Source organism: Micropterus dolomieu, linkage group LG02 (genome assembly GCF_021292245.1).
Source record: "Micropterus dolomieu isolate WLL.071019.BEF.003 ecotype Adirondacks linkage group LG02, ASM2129224v1, whole genome shotgun sequence".
Classification (NCBI taxonomy): domain Eukaryota; kingdom Metazoa; phylum Chordata; class Actinopteri; order Centrarchiformes; family Centrarchidae; genus Micropterus; species Micropterus dolomieu.
The window spans coordinates 20,408,215-20,422,611 of record NC_060151.1 but is presented as its reverse complement, the minus strand read 5'-3'; the positions used below and the strand labels follow the sequence as shown (position 1 = coordinate 20,422,611).

Genomic DNA, 14,397 nt, shown 5'->3' with positions numbered 1-14,397 from the left:
CTCCATGCTTCATTTACCCTTACCCTCTCTATTCCTTTCTGTCTTTTCCCTTCACTTTTTCCTCCTCCTCCTTTGCTTCTACTTTAACCTCATGTTTCCCTCCTCTGTGTCTTCGGTTGCTCTCCTCGTTTGTGTTTGTTAATGGCTTCCCGGCTCATTGATACCCCAGATGTTTTTTATAATCAAAACGTGAGAAACGGCAGAGTGGACACAACGCCATCTCTTCCAATGGGTACTTGAAATGAGCTGTTTGCTCTGTTTAACATGGTCACATGACAAAAAGATGCATTGGGGAATAAATCAGAAATGAGATACTGCAAACAACTGTTAATACAAATCACATGTTCCAATTTTCTGTGACTAGTGTAAGAAAGTTCCTGCATATATGCATACTTCATGTACCTCAGAGTAAAGAAATAACTAGTTGATTTGATAGCATTCATTTTGATTTATTATTTCTTGCTACCTTCCGCCCATGCTCTGCGTATATATGATGGTGTAATGTATTCATGGGTCTTGCTGCACCATCATTGCTTTTGTGATGTAATCTCTTTTCCCGTGGCTTGGACCCCACCTGTGGGAGAAGGAAAGAGAGCTGTAAGTGCTTGTGTGATGTAAAATGCCTAATTTGGGGGGTGATTGATGGTTTAATATTGCAGCCTGCAACCTTGCTGCCCCCACCTACCCAATGAAGCTGCAGGCAGGCGCGAAACCATAGCACTGTGTATGTGTATAATGTCACTTTCTATTCTCACATTCAAACCCAGCTGGTGGAATTAAACCAATTCTGAGTTTGTTTGTTTTGTGTGTGTGTGTGTGCGCGCCCATTGTGGGCGTGCTGGAACATTTCTTCTATCGCAGCACAGCTAAAATCCACTTAGATATATTGACTGTGGTCTAGAGTCAGTGGTCAGTTATTGCCGCCATTTCTGCTTTTCTCATTTTAACCAATCTTCCGTAATTTCTCCTGTCTCCTCTGTTTTCCCTGAGATACAGTGCAGATTGTCGGTGTCACTCATTACCGTTCCCTTAATGTCATGAATACCCTCAACCCTTCTTCCTTTGCTGTCTACCTGTGTCTCCCCTTATGCTTCTCTCGGTGTTTTGTGCAATGTGTGTTACATAAAGTTCCTACAGATTGTCATGCAAATTAGTGGTGTCAATCAGTATCAAACCTATCTTTCTTTTAATAAACAAATTAGAAAGTCTTCTCGAGAAAAATGACAGCATTGGTTGTTTGTTCAAATGCCTAAATGGACACATGATGTGCTGTAGTGCCTCAAACCCTCTTAGGTGCATGCTGCAACAGAACATGTGACTTTGACATGAGTGACAGCTGTTCTTTTCCTGCTTCCTAGCAACAGTCAGTGTTGTTTTCTTTTAACCATGACCATGATGTTTCTCTAACCTTGACAATGCAGTTTTGTGCCTAAGCCTAACCAAACCTTAGACAAAGAGAGATGACAGATTGTATTATAATTTGAATCATGCTACCCTAAACAACAAATGTTCCACAGTGAGGTTTGCAGGTTTAAAATTAAGGCATTTCCTGGTATTGTTGTGTAATATCCAAAGTTTATTATTGGAATCAGTTTTAGTAAACAGAAATTGGTGTAGCCCCACTACAATATGTGCCAGCTTTGCCTGGAGGTGCTATTGTGATTTGTCAAAAAAACTGACAGAGAGGTTGGCCAGAAAGTTTTATCTTTACCAGATGTGGAGGAATCTGTGCTGGATGAGATTATTACGTTTCTGCAATTCCTGTTTTGTATGACCCTTGCCTTAAAAAACAAAAATGAAGTGCTGCTTGGCACAAAGTCATGCATATTCCTAGAGAGAGTGGTGGGTTGCTTATTTACTCAATACTTGCTAACGAGCAAAGTTTGCTAAAGCTTATGAGGGTTGACACTCCCACTGCGACAAGCGAGAGGTGGCGAAGGTGGTGATGCTCAGTTGGGCGTTCACAGTAATGCAAATCATGTAAGAATACTGTAATTGGGCAACTCCTAAAGTCTTTTGCTTTCGGGATTTCTTGATCTTTTTGTTTGGCCAGCCTGTCATTCTCTCCACAGGTTTCTAGTTTTGCATTTCCACTGGCTGACCTCTCCCATGAATCCTATCTTCATGTGAAGATGGAGGCTGCCCGACGATCGGTAGCTATTTAAAAAGTTAGACAAAGTGCCTTTAGATCCATCTAGATGTTTTCATCACCCATTGATGTTGTTGATCTATATTCTACACAACTCTCAGTGGGGAAATGAATCATGATACTATGCCTCTGAGTCATCTAGCCATGCAGAAACTATGGTGTCATTATGTTGATATTTTGTCTACTATTAGCCATAAGGAACAACTGCTCACAGTGATATGCATAATACCAACCAGTGTGGACAAGTGCTAAGAAATTTACTGAGAATACTTTTTCTGAATATGAAATGCAGATACACACACAGCACATGTGCATGTGTGTGGACACAGTCTCAAATGGTTGTTGTGCTAATATGTTTTTAATGTCTTTGGGATGCAGTCGACATCTCTAATTTGTTTTTGTCTAAGCTGTGTGCTTATGTGGATGGGGGACATCAAAGCAGTAAAAATAGCATTTCTCATTAACCAGCCTTTCCCTCTCATTTATTTTCCTCATGCTCACTTGCCAGTTTGTCCACATGAGTGTTTTTGTAGGCACAGCTTGTGAAGTTGTGAGGATGAGTTGCTGGAGAAAAGATAATGGGACGATGCTCGGTTTCCGTTTACTGCTTCCTGTATTCAGTCCTGAGCAGGCTTTCATCAGGAACTCGTCATCATTTGTATCATCAAGTGTAAAAAAGCTTGTAACAAATCAAGTTACATAATATGAGTGAGGCAGCCAGTTTACGTTTTTCAAACTAGCTTGGTACGAATAATGTTTGAGAACAAACGGGATTAGGGTTTGATAAACAAGGTTGGACTTTCATGATACAAGAAATCTTTTTTTTTTTTTACCAAGTTCATTTATATTATTGACCTCAGTGGATTTTTAAACTCGCTCTTAAAAGAGAGTTCATACTTTTTGATGAACGTACATTACCTCTCTTTATGTATTTAAATAACAAAAACATTAGGCTAATGAGCTTAAATAAGTCAGTAAGGGAAGAATATCAAAAAATGAGAGGACCAACATTTACTTTACTGACATTTACTTACATCTTTCCGAAAGATGGCAAGGCATCACTAGAGTCATTTTCACTGAATTAGGGTTAAAATATATTACATTTGATAGAGTTGTGTTCAAGTTAATTTGTGTCCATTCCCTTGACTGATTTCAGTTTGGATTCCCTGGTTTTACAATGTTTTGATAAATAAAGCACCACATATAACAGCAAATTGATGTGTCTGTGGGTAATGGAGCTGCAGCCTTTGAATTTTAGACAAAATATTTTAGCTGATGCTTATAAATAGATACCTATATTCACTAACTGCACCATAATGTGGGCGTTTGTGTTCTGTGAGCTGAAAACGTATATGGCTTCATTGCTCAATTTATTCATTTCATGTGCATAAATGGCAAAAGGAAGAAAGGTAACATTGTCCTAACTTTCATGCATGGTGTCCACATTTTGGACAGTTATTTTAACTAAATTTCTCCAAGTCATTTGAGGACAGTGTCAGTTGTTTGATTCCAACATTGTAACAGTGGTTACTCTCTTGTTTTCTAAATATTTATTGCATGATGACCTCATAAATCCAAGATGGCCGATTATGATGACCACGTGGTAAATGACTCAGGCACATCTGTGAAAAACTTTTATTCAAGGAGGTCAATCAAGGTAAAAAAATACTAGGATGTGCAGTAAAGTATTATTAACAGGTTTTTGTTTTATAAATTAAAATTTAGAGTAAAATGTAGTTTTTATACACCAAAAACCAACTCTCCTCGTATGTGGGCGTCATGCAACAGTGGAGTGAGATTGCATTAAGTTTGATTTCTGTAACCTGGTAGTTTATCTATTCTAATTTTATGATGAGATGAAATTTATTATATTATAATAAAATAGACATTTAACAAATATATGAACATAAATAACAATGCAAAAGTGCATATTACAGCATTAAATGGCCACTTTTGACTGCTTTACAGCCTTTGCAAGATATAAGAATAAGTATTGTACTCACATACTGTAAAGCAATCAGTTTTAACTAGAACTATGTAATCTGTTAGATGTTGGATGTTGATAAACGGAGATGATTCAACATGAAATTAGATAAGGATAAAAATATACTACTGGGATTCCCCATACAGGTAACTACATTTATAAATACCACCTTGAGTGTGTTTCCTTTATTTGTTCTTAAATATGTGTTTTATTGTTAATTTTCAACTATTGAGCTTAAATACATAGCATAACATGACATAAAAAACATAATATTCCATATTTTCAGGTGTGACATTTTACTCCTTTGTTGGATGGTGTCCACATACGTGGACAATTAAATAATTAAAAAATAGAACAGAAGTTTGAAAAAAAATGTAAATGGATTTTTATTTTAGCACAATTTTGAGTAATAAAAAGAATCTTTAAAAAATCTAGATAATGTTTTTAATAATTCATGTATAGGGCTATTTGTGTAATGTCACGAAGAATAGATCTCCTGCACGTATTTCTATGCACATTGACAGGTTAACCGTCTCTCATTACCACAACACATTAGCCTGTTAAACAGCAGTAAGCAAGGATTACTGAATTTAAGTGCCCCATTCTGCCTGCCATTTTGTGGGCAAACCATTTTTCACTTCTGCTTTGTAATTGTGTGATTATAATTAAAAAATCACATTTTTTTCTTGAAAAAACAGTGAGGTGGGGAGAGAGCTGCACAAACTACATTTTACTCTTTAATTTATAAAACAAAAACCTGTTAATAATACTTTACTGCACATCCTAATATTTTTTTTTACCTTGATTGACCTCCTTGAATAAAAGTTTTTCACAGATGTGCCTGAGTCATTTACCACGTGGTCATCATAATCGGCCATCTTGGATTTATGAGGTCATCATGCAATAAATATTTAGAAAACAAGAGAGTAACCACTGTTACAATGTTGGAATCAAACAACTGACACTGTCCTCAAATGACTTGGAGAAATTTAGTTAAAATAACTGTCCAAAATGTGGACACCATGCATGAAAGGGAGGACAATGTTACCTTTTTTTCTTGAAAAAACAGTGAGGTGGGGAGAGAGCTGCATTTGACTGATTAATTTTGCTGCTGATGAAACCATCTATCTAATCAGTTCATTATGACATTTGCATACCACCATATATGTTTATTCTGTTTAAAACTGGTCTTCTAAAATTTGTTATTTGGCTGTAGATTGTTAATAAGAACACTAATCTTTGGTTTTGTGTGGCCCGAGTTTTGTTGTGTCGCATGCACCCCCTAGCCCCATCTCAACCGAAGTTACATTGTTTTAATTTAATTGGTTTTGGATTGAACTCCTCATCTGAAACATGTTTTCATAATTTAATCGGGAGAGCTGGTACTATTTATGTGTCATTGTGGAAAATAGTTACACCATTCAATACACAATTAACATCTTATAACTAGAACAGTGCACTCAGTAGAGTGCAGATCTCTGCCAGGCCTGGCATCACCAAATGGCATATGAATAATGTGCCAATGTGTTGAAATGACATGCTTTTCGCATGTCATTCACGGCATTTAGTCTACACTGACTTATATTGTGCAGAGACTGTGTTATTTTACACGCGAATGTCTTAGAGGTTAGGTGACATAGTATAAAGAGTACAAAGTACAAAGGACTTTCACCCAGGAGACTGCTTATCGTCTGGCAGAGATAATAAATACTGTACAAGAAATAAACTTTAATGGATTCATTTTACAATTAAGAAAAATTGAGACAGTCAGTTACATTATGTTTCAGTGAAAGTGTGTTGAATATGAACTAAGTATATATGCCATTATTCAGTTGTTTTAAATAATATAAAGCTGCTAGTTTGTCCGTGAATGAAATACTATTTATTATTCTGCTCGTCACAGATTCTGCCTGCTTGTGAGTTACTATCAGTATGGTCAAATGCTGTTGCTGGAAAATAGTCAATTCTGAAAGATGTGATCTTGGCCTAAATTTCTGGTTTGGATTGGATTTGGTTTCCATAGTAATGGCCACAGACTAGCTTATCCATTGAATCGTGCCAGTGTAAATGCATTTTTATGACTATTCAGCCAGTCTGTATAGTTTAGCATCCCTTCGCTCTCACATTCAAGCAAAACTGTTGCTCACTTAAATTATATAGCTAACCCTGTGACATGTTACAATCTCTTCTAATGTGTCTTTAAAAGATTTGTCTGAGAAAAGGAGTCTAATGCTGATATTGAAACAGAACAGGATGATGCTAATCATCCCCAACCATAACAGAATACATTATTCTTAGCCACTTCATGTTGCTGTGGAAACTGTTTAAGAGTCAGTAGGTCTGCCAAGGGTGTGCAGATAAACATGTCATTGTGTGTGTGTGTGTGTGTGTGTGCATGTGTGTGCCTGTGTGCATGTTTGTGTGGCTTGGCATGCTATGCATTTTATCAATTGAAACATTGCACTACCCGGCGACAATGCATGTTTCACAGGTTCATTTGAAAAACAGATGAACAGATTTGAGGGGATAGAATGGCTTGAAAGAAAGGAGTAAGATGTACTAAGAGAAGAAGAAGGAGTGAGGATAGAGTCTGGATCACAAAAAAGAGTAATAGGAAGATAAATGGACAGGGAGCAAAGCTTGAGATATAGAGAGATTCAACTTGTGACGTACAGTATATATAGATTGTTATGGGGGCGTGTATTAAACCCTCTCTGCGATGCGCGATGAAATGGCCCAATTAATGAAAGAGTGAGCAACGGTCATGGATCCAGGACACACACACGCATAGACACACACTGTGCTCCCTCTCCAGGCTCATATCATTACCCATCATTACACCCCCCATTTGGCATCAGCCGGCCAGATCGATCATGGCCGATAACTCTGTCTCACTCCAGGCCGGCCTATCTATCTCTATCTCACCCCCTCTCATATCTTACTTTCTCTGTATCTCTCTTTTTTCACACCATATCTCCTCTCCCTGTCTCATCCCCCTCACACAACTCTCTCCTGCCTACAAACTGTATCAGTTTCAGAATTACTTAAAACGCCCGCCTACCCTATCCTCCTTTGCTTTTTAGCGTTGCTCTCTCCAAGTATCTCTTCATCTCCTGTTGAATAAATCTCGCTATCTAACACTCACTAATCTCCTGCTGACTCCTCTCTAGGTTCTGTACCATATTTCCCTAATTCATATCTCTAGCTTTTTGCCTCTGTGACAGGCATATCAATCACCTTGTATTTCCATTTATTGCTGACCTGCTTTCAGCTTCACTATAATACGCCTCTTCTTCTTCTACTGTACCCACCCACAGCCTTTCATCTTTCTCTCAGTCTCTGTCACACATCTTGCTCTCACTCAGGCAGCCCAGTCACACCAGCTGTGTCTTTGCACATGACTCACTGTCGTTCACTTCCTTCTTCTTTGCTATGCTCTCCTCTCCTCTTCCTCATCCTCCTTCTTCTCCTCCGCCAGCATCTTCTTGTGCTCCTCCTCCTCCTCCTCCTCTTCTAACTCTGCACCCCCTTCTTGTCTGCAGAGAGAAAGTGGTGCTTACGTCAAGAGTTGAAGGCTCAAGGCTGGGCTCAACAGTCACTTGGAAAAGTTGTGAGTTTTTGTGTGTACGTGCACACTGTGCTTGTGAGAAAAAGTAACCAACCGGCAGACGCAGAGATGAACACTTGAAGAATTGAAAAAAAGGAAACCGAATTTGATTCATACTGATCTCATTTAAAGCTTGATAACATGGCTTGAAACGGAGGAGAGCAATCAGCTGCTTTTCCTCTCCTTCACTGTCCCTCTCTTTACTTATGTCTCTTGATCTAATGATGCTCTTACTTGTGTATGTTCCACATTGATTCTAATTCAGTTTGGATGGAGCAGGTCTTTCAGACAATTGTCTGCAGCCAGGGCCACAGATGGATTTTTAGCTTCTTATGCAGGCATGAGAGAATAATGGGAGGAAGGCCACACTGGAGAGCAACAATCAATTTCTCAATAATCCCATATTTATACATTCTCATGTAAAGAGAGTAATAAAGAAGGGAGAAAAGGGGGATATACCAAACTGTATTGCAGAGAGTGGAGCACCTGCCTCTCCCGGGGAACAAAAACTGTATTGAAGGAAGAAATGAATGCAATGTTCCCACAACAAGGCAAGTCTGTGCTGTTTTATTTTACATGCTCGTCTGTGTAAAGAAATCAGCTCTGTAGCATGAAACATGGGCAGAGAGTTTTGATGAATTGATTTTTATTGATGATTCACTTGAACGTAGTAATAACTTGAACGTAGTAATAACTCCAGAATAATTAATAGTCTTACTTTTTTGATTATAACCTCACATTCTGACTTTATATTCACTATGTTTTCTGTTTGTTTGTTTTTTACAATATTGATTAGCAACATTTTTCACTTTAGCTTTTTTCTTTTACAGGCATGTCAATGGACACATTACATGTGCAGTCACAAACAAATGGAAGCTATAAACAGACACAAACTTAATTGCTGAGATTTACAGCTCCAGATCTCAGCAAACAAGTTGTTGAATAAATTGTTGTAACTAATGTCATTGTTAGCCAATACAAACCAAAATAAGACCCAAGTTGTAAAAACACCTTTTTTTTTTTCTTTAAACACCTTGCAAACCAGCGACTGCAGAGTCAGAGCTGTGGCTATGGTTTCATTTGAACGCTATCATGCAGTGACACACCGCCTTTGTGCTGTAGATTCGCTTTGACACAGTCTGTTTTCATGCCCACTGTTGTGACACCATTGCCACGGTGAACTAAGTGCACGTGTGTGCCTTTATACAAGTATGCACAAGTGTGTTACCATGCAATTATGTGTGTCCTGAGGCGTATCGCTGTACTGCATTCATCTCACATCATAACACTGGTGACTTGCCAGACTTGAGCTGTGATGTGATGTCATATAAAGTAACATAAACAACGCGGGCCCACTGTGCAGCTGCCTTGGCCCCATAATATCGCTGGCTGTCTGTAGTATCTATTGTTTCCTGGCTTTCCAGCTTTGAGCATCTGGCTGAGAAGGTCTCTGGAGGCCGTGCTATAAGCCCCAGACTCGCTCCCTGCAGGCCATCTCACTGACAGGAGATCAGGCTACATCAGTATGTGTGAGAGGTACAGTGGGATCTGAGGGATGGATCCTATTTCAGCTGATCCAGCACACTGAGAGGTGGTTGCCAGAGACTCACGAAATACATACTTTGTGCAACTATCTGTGTGTGTGTGTGTGTGTGTGTGTGTGTGTGTGTGTGTTTGGACACGTGTGTGCCTGGTTACGTGTGATGTGAGTGGGATTTAGAAAAAGACAGCAGTGAAAGACAGTTGAGACAGTGCATGTGTGTGTGAGAGAGAGAGATGGAAAATATGTTTGGCCTGTTCACACCGATCTGTTTGTGTGGGAGTGCATTAACATCTATGTGGGCTGGAAGGGAGGCTGAATATGCAAAACAGTTGGAACAAAGGCTAATAACTCTGGAGCTGCTGTGCAAAAAGATGGTGTATTTCCTTGACTTTTGTGGAAGCCAAACAGGATTTAGTGTTGTTTGTAGGAGGAACACAGGCTTCTGTTATTCTTTGAGTAGTTTAGAGAGCTTATCTGAACCAAAGGTGGAGATTTGCAGTCTCAGTGGCAAACTGACACAGGTGAATTCGAACTTTTTAGCCTTCACACTTTTGCATTCCCTCTCTTTCAGCAAAGCTCATCTGTTATCCTGTAAAATAAGTTTAAGTAATGCCAAAGATAATACAAAATTGTATTTAACAGCCTAAAACCTGATAAAACAGTATTAGATCCAAGCGTCTATAATGAGAATGTCGGGGGAACAAGAACAAATGGAACGAAGGTGATTATGCTAATAATTGGAAAGAATTTGAGTGTGTGATTTAGAAATTTGAGGGCACTAATTATTAATTCAAAGGAGCAAATTAAGTAATTCAGTGGTACACATTACTAAAATGAGGGAATGAAAAAGGCCATTGAGCGCACAAATTAGTAATTTGAGGTGATGATTTGTACTTTAACAGCACAATGTGCTCATTTCAGGGAACAGCTACATGGCTCCTTTAAAAAAACAGTGCATTCAGTCATTGAATTGTTTTCACTGTCACTTTTAAAATACCTTTGTTATCACTGAAACATTTTCTCAGTCATTCAGATGAGGAATGTGAAAGGCACTGATGCCATTTTTGTATGAGTGTGAGCTAAAAATGTCAGGGTTAGGTTGCATTGTGTAAGAGTGTGTGAGTGTGGGTCTGTGAGTCTGTGTGCTCATGTTTGGTAGAATACACACAGCAGGGTGTAATAATGTGCAAGTATGTGTATGTGTGTGAGTATGAGTGCTTTCTTTTATTTCAGTAGTGGAAGGTTGCTGGCAGTAAAGGGATTTGAAAAGTGCGGTTTTGAACTTCTTCATGTTAGAAGTCAGTTTGATCAATGTCTGCTGCAGCTCTCACTTGCTTCAGGGCACTGTGAACCGCTGATAAATGAATTCCTCTGTGTGAGTCCATAGACTGATGTGTAGGTGTACAGTGAAAAAAAGGGAACAAAAGCAAATCACAGAGTCTAAAAGTATGTGTCTGCATGTGTGTGTGGACACATACCATAACTGTATCTTTTTTGTATGAAAAAGGTATGGGTGTTGTGTATCTGTGAGCTTCTGCATCCATCTGTGTGTAGTGTCCACTTATTGAATCACACTTTCAAAGCCTCTAATTGGTATCATCTTACTCGTAGGCTCTTGGTGGCTAACAAAGACACCAATGAGTCTCTGGACTTTATCAGCCAGTCCAGCCACGAAGTCGGGCTGGCAGTCAGGCCTCAGTGCCCAGCCTGGCCCTGGAGCCCAGCGGCCTGCAGAGGAACCCATGTGCAGAAAACCTTTTAGAGCTCCAGCAATCAGATTAAGGCGGCTCTTTTTTCTGCAGCACTGTTGATGCTAAGATAAGTGTTCTAGTGGGCTCCTCAGATCAACTCTAAAAGCACTATTTCATTAAACCAAGAACTCAAATTTCTGAGTGGATTATTTTGGGTTTCTTCATACATTTTGAGGAGTTAAGGTGGGGTAGAGAAGCTGGTGTACACATACACATGCAGACATACAGCAGCAGCCATCATCAAGATTATGAAATAATGACGCTGGATAAAATGCGGTGAAGCTGCTGCTGACAGAATGAGGAGTAGCTCATGAATAGGCACGAGAATTTAAAAAAATTTTTTTTTTACAAATTTGATTTGCAGAAGTAGATAGGAATTATGAGTTTGTGTATTCATACTCTGTGTGTGTTTATGATTGTGGTGGTTTTTCATAGACAGGTACAACTTGAAAAGCCTCCATATTTATCTCTAAGTGTTCTGGCTGAGCGTCAGTAGGATGATGGATGATGTCTTCATCGGTGGCCAATTCTCTGAAGTTGTGGTCTGAGCGCTGGACTGAAAAACAAGATTACATTTAATGGACATTCACTTCCATCCAGAATTAACTGCAGGCTAAACACATACAGCTGCGCATAACGTGGCATCCAACAAACCAATTCAGTGTCCAGTGTTTAAAGAAGTGCCTGAAAAACACACAGCTAAATAAAATTACTTACAATTCTCACGATAAAGCCTTCAGTGAATATGACATATCCTGGACTGTCAGCTGAATGGAATAAAATGTATTTATTTATCCATTCTGCATTTTCAAACAACAGTGTCCTACAGTTTTTCTAAGATTTTCAGAAAATGCCAACCACAATATGTGGTACCTCAGTGAATTAGATGCAAAAGATGTTTTTTTAATTGTATCTCCAATACAAATTGTGAAGCTATTGTGACCTTGTTTTGAACTGAGGTGGAAACAACTTTAATATTAACTCGCTCTTTGAAGAGGACATATTTCTTGAAGTGTTGAGACATTAGGAACAGAAAATTCTAATATGTAATTAGAATTTATAGTGAAACAAAATACAAGTCTCTAAGCAAGGACATGTTACAGGAGCATCTTTAAAAAATGACAAACTATGAGAAGGTGGAAATGCTGGTTATGTGACAGAAAAGTTTTGATAATGCATCTAATTAAAATCATAGCTGAAACAAGCAATAATTGATATTGATAATTACTGGGCTCTGCGGGTAACAACTTAATCAATGTTCGTAATTGTACTTTTTTAACCAACTAATAAAGTACTAATATAGTCTAGTCATGCTATTTGTTGTTCTCCCTCCCCATTTTCCACAGCAATGTTTACAATCACTACGCATAACTGCTGCTTTGAAATTAAAGTGTGTGAGAATGAGGATTGACTTAGTAATAAGGTTTCAAGCCAGTTAAGACACTAAATAGGTATGCAGAGCCAGATGCAGCTTCCTATCTCCATCAGAGGGTGACCTTTAGCGTGGCCTGTTCCTGTATAGTTTTCCTCAGGGTGTGAGGATGTGGGCAGAGCTCGGCTATATACAGTAGGAGTACACAGTAGGATCAATAGCTCTCTCTAAAGCTGTTCCCAGACACACCTGCTGTACCCGGGGTGGCCTTTGTGACATAGAGATAAAGAGAAAACACTCCCCAGGCTGTTAGTGTCTGCCGATCTCCTGTCCCCGCTTTCCCTCGTCCTCCTCCTCCTCAACAACCTGCACAGAGGAAGATGGATAAATCACGGTCGCATGACAGAGGGGAAAGCATTGCTAATATTTTCAAGATCCACAACAATATTGCCTTGACTTAACCTTTTCTTAAAGGCGAGATAGAAATCCCCCATCCATCCATGCCGCGCTGTGCTGAGACAGCTGAAAGAGCTGGAGGGCGGGGTCCATGTATATTTACTAACTCTCTGCTTCATTAATCAAAAGACACAGCGTGTTGGCTCCATCTGTCTGTCAGTGTCCTATCACATTCCCAAGCCACTTCCTCTACTCCGGCCTCTCCGTGGTCTCCTACACTTGATATGTGCATTTTTTAAGCTGAGCGATCTCCTCTTTGTCTGACTCTTTTCTGTCCCTGGTCTTTTGTTGCTGACTCCAATCTTCCACCTTGAACTGTCTTTTTCTTCCTTTTAATCCTCACCATTCTTGTCCAACTCCTGAATACAATTTCTCAATGCTCCTGGAACAGCAGTAGTGTGTAGTATGAGTGTGCTGTCCAAGCAGGTTTGAGAGGGTAATTTGAGCCTCTAAGGGTGCCGTGGGGCTCGGATCTAGTTTTGGAAAGTGTGCTGACAGTCAGCAATCCGGCACTGATCACACCAAAGTCTCACAGATTGGTAAGATGTGTAAAATCCTGGTGGGAAAAGGGTAAGTGTAAATGAGTTAAGGAGAGAGTGCAGAGAAAGAAGTGATGTAGTTTTATCCACATAGACAGAGTTGACAGAGATGTCACTTTCCACCGAGGGCCATGTTAGCTTTTGAGCTGAAGTCCATTTGCACCTGACACGATTGTAGAGCAAGTTTTCTGCCTGAATCGACATGTGTGCAGAATAAAGGGCATATTATTTGTGCTGTGTGTGTATGTGCAGTGTGACCAAATTTAGAAAAATGTATTCTGATGGGTCCTGTGTTTATATGGCTTTAAAAGGAGTATGTCTAAGTCAAGAGCTGAGTTCAGTTTCGACAGAACAATTGTCACATGCTCAGTTGAACAACACACAAATACACCCAGAAAGACAGAAAGTTGAAGTTGGAGTTGGAGTTTGAGTGGAGTAGACAAGCGTCTGGTATAGAAGCAGTTTTAATATGTTAGCCTGTCTCCCTGCTGGCTTCCCCTCCCCCTTTCAGGGACGGCACTAATGCCATTAAGTGTGGGACAGATCTGTTCCATGTCTGCAGGCCTGCCAGTCTACTGGTCTGCCCCGAGACCACTCTCCATCTAATCCTATCCTCTCTCTCCCTCTATCCTCCGCCTCCCCTCCACGCCAGAGACAGGAAGAGGCGGCTGGGAGAAAAATCTAATAAATAAATGAGAGGATGCAAGAGGAAAAAAATATATAAATTAAGTTCTCCGTTCTCGTAAATCATGTTGCCAACTTCCAGTAGACAGGGGGGCGGAGCTTAGGGGAGAGGGAGAAGGAGACCATAGGAGGAAGAGGCAGAGAGAGAGGGAGTGAGGGAGAGATTGTGAGAGGGAGAGAAAGAGCGAGAGAGTGCGGGAAGTGTTTCTGTTCCACCCTCAACCTAGGCTCGGCTCTGGAGACTCAGCGGCGAGGTGTTTTTAATTGATTTTTGATTAGATAGACATGGGGGGGGGGGGGGGGGGGGGGGTA

At 39.8% G+C, this 14,397-nt stretch overlaps 1 long non-coding RNA gene across 3 annotated transcripts in view; it reads right to left on the bottom strand.

Annotated features, from left to right (window-relative positions):
• Positions 1–428: 428 nt before the first annotated feature.
• The window catches only part of LOC123983547, a 37,350-nt gene continuing 23,381 nt past the window's right edge, over positions 429–14,397 (bottom strand). Inside the window, exons 4-8 of one of the 3 annotated variants that reach the window (XR_006828211.1) lie at positions 12,869–13,418; positions 12,656–12,772; positions 11,434–11,590; positions 7,540–7,669; positions 429–574 (exon numbers count right to left, since the gene is read on the bottom strand). This is a non-coding gene — a long non-coding RNA (uncharacterized LOC123983547). The remainder of the gene's footprint in view (positions 575–7,539; positions 7,670–11,433; positions 11,591–12,655; positions 12,773–12,868; positions 13,419–14,397) is intronic. The other 2 variants (XR_006828210.1, XR_006828209.1) reach the window with 2 other exon arrangements.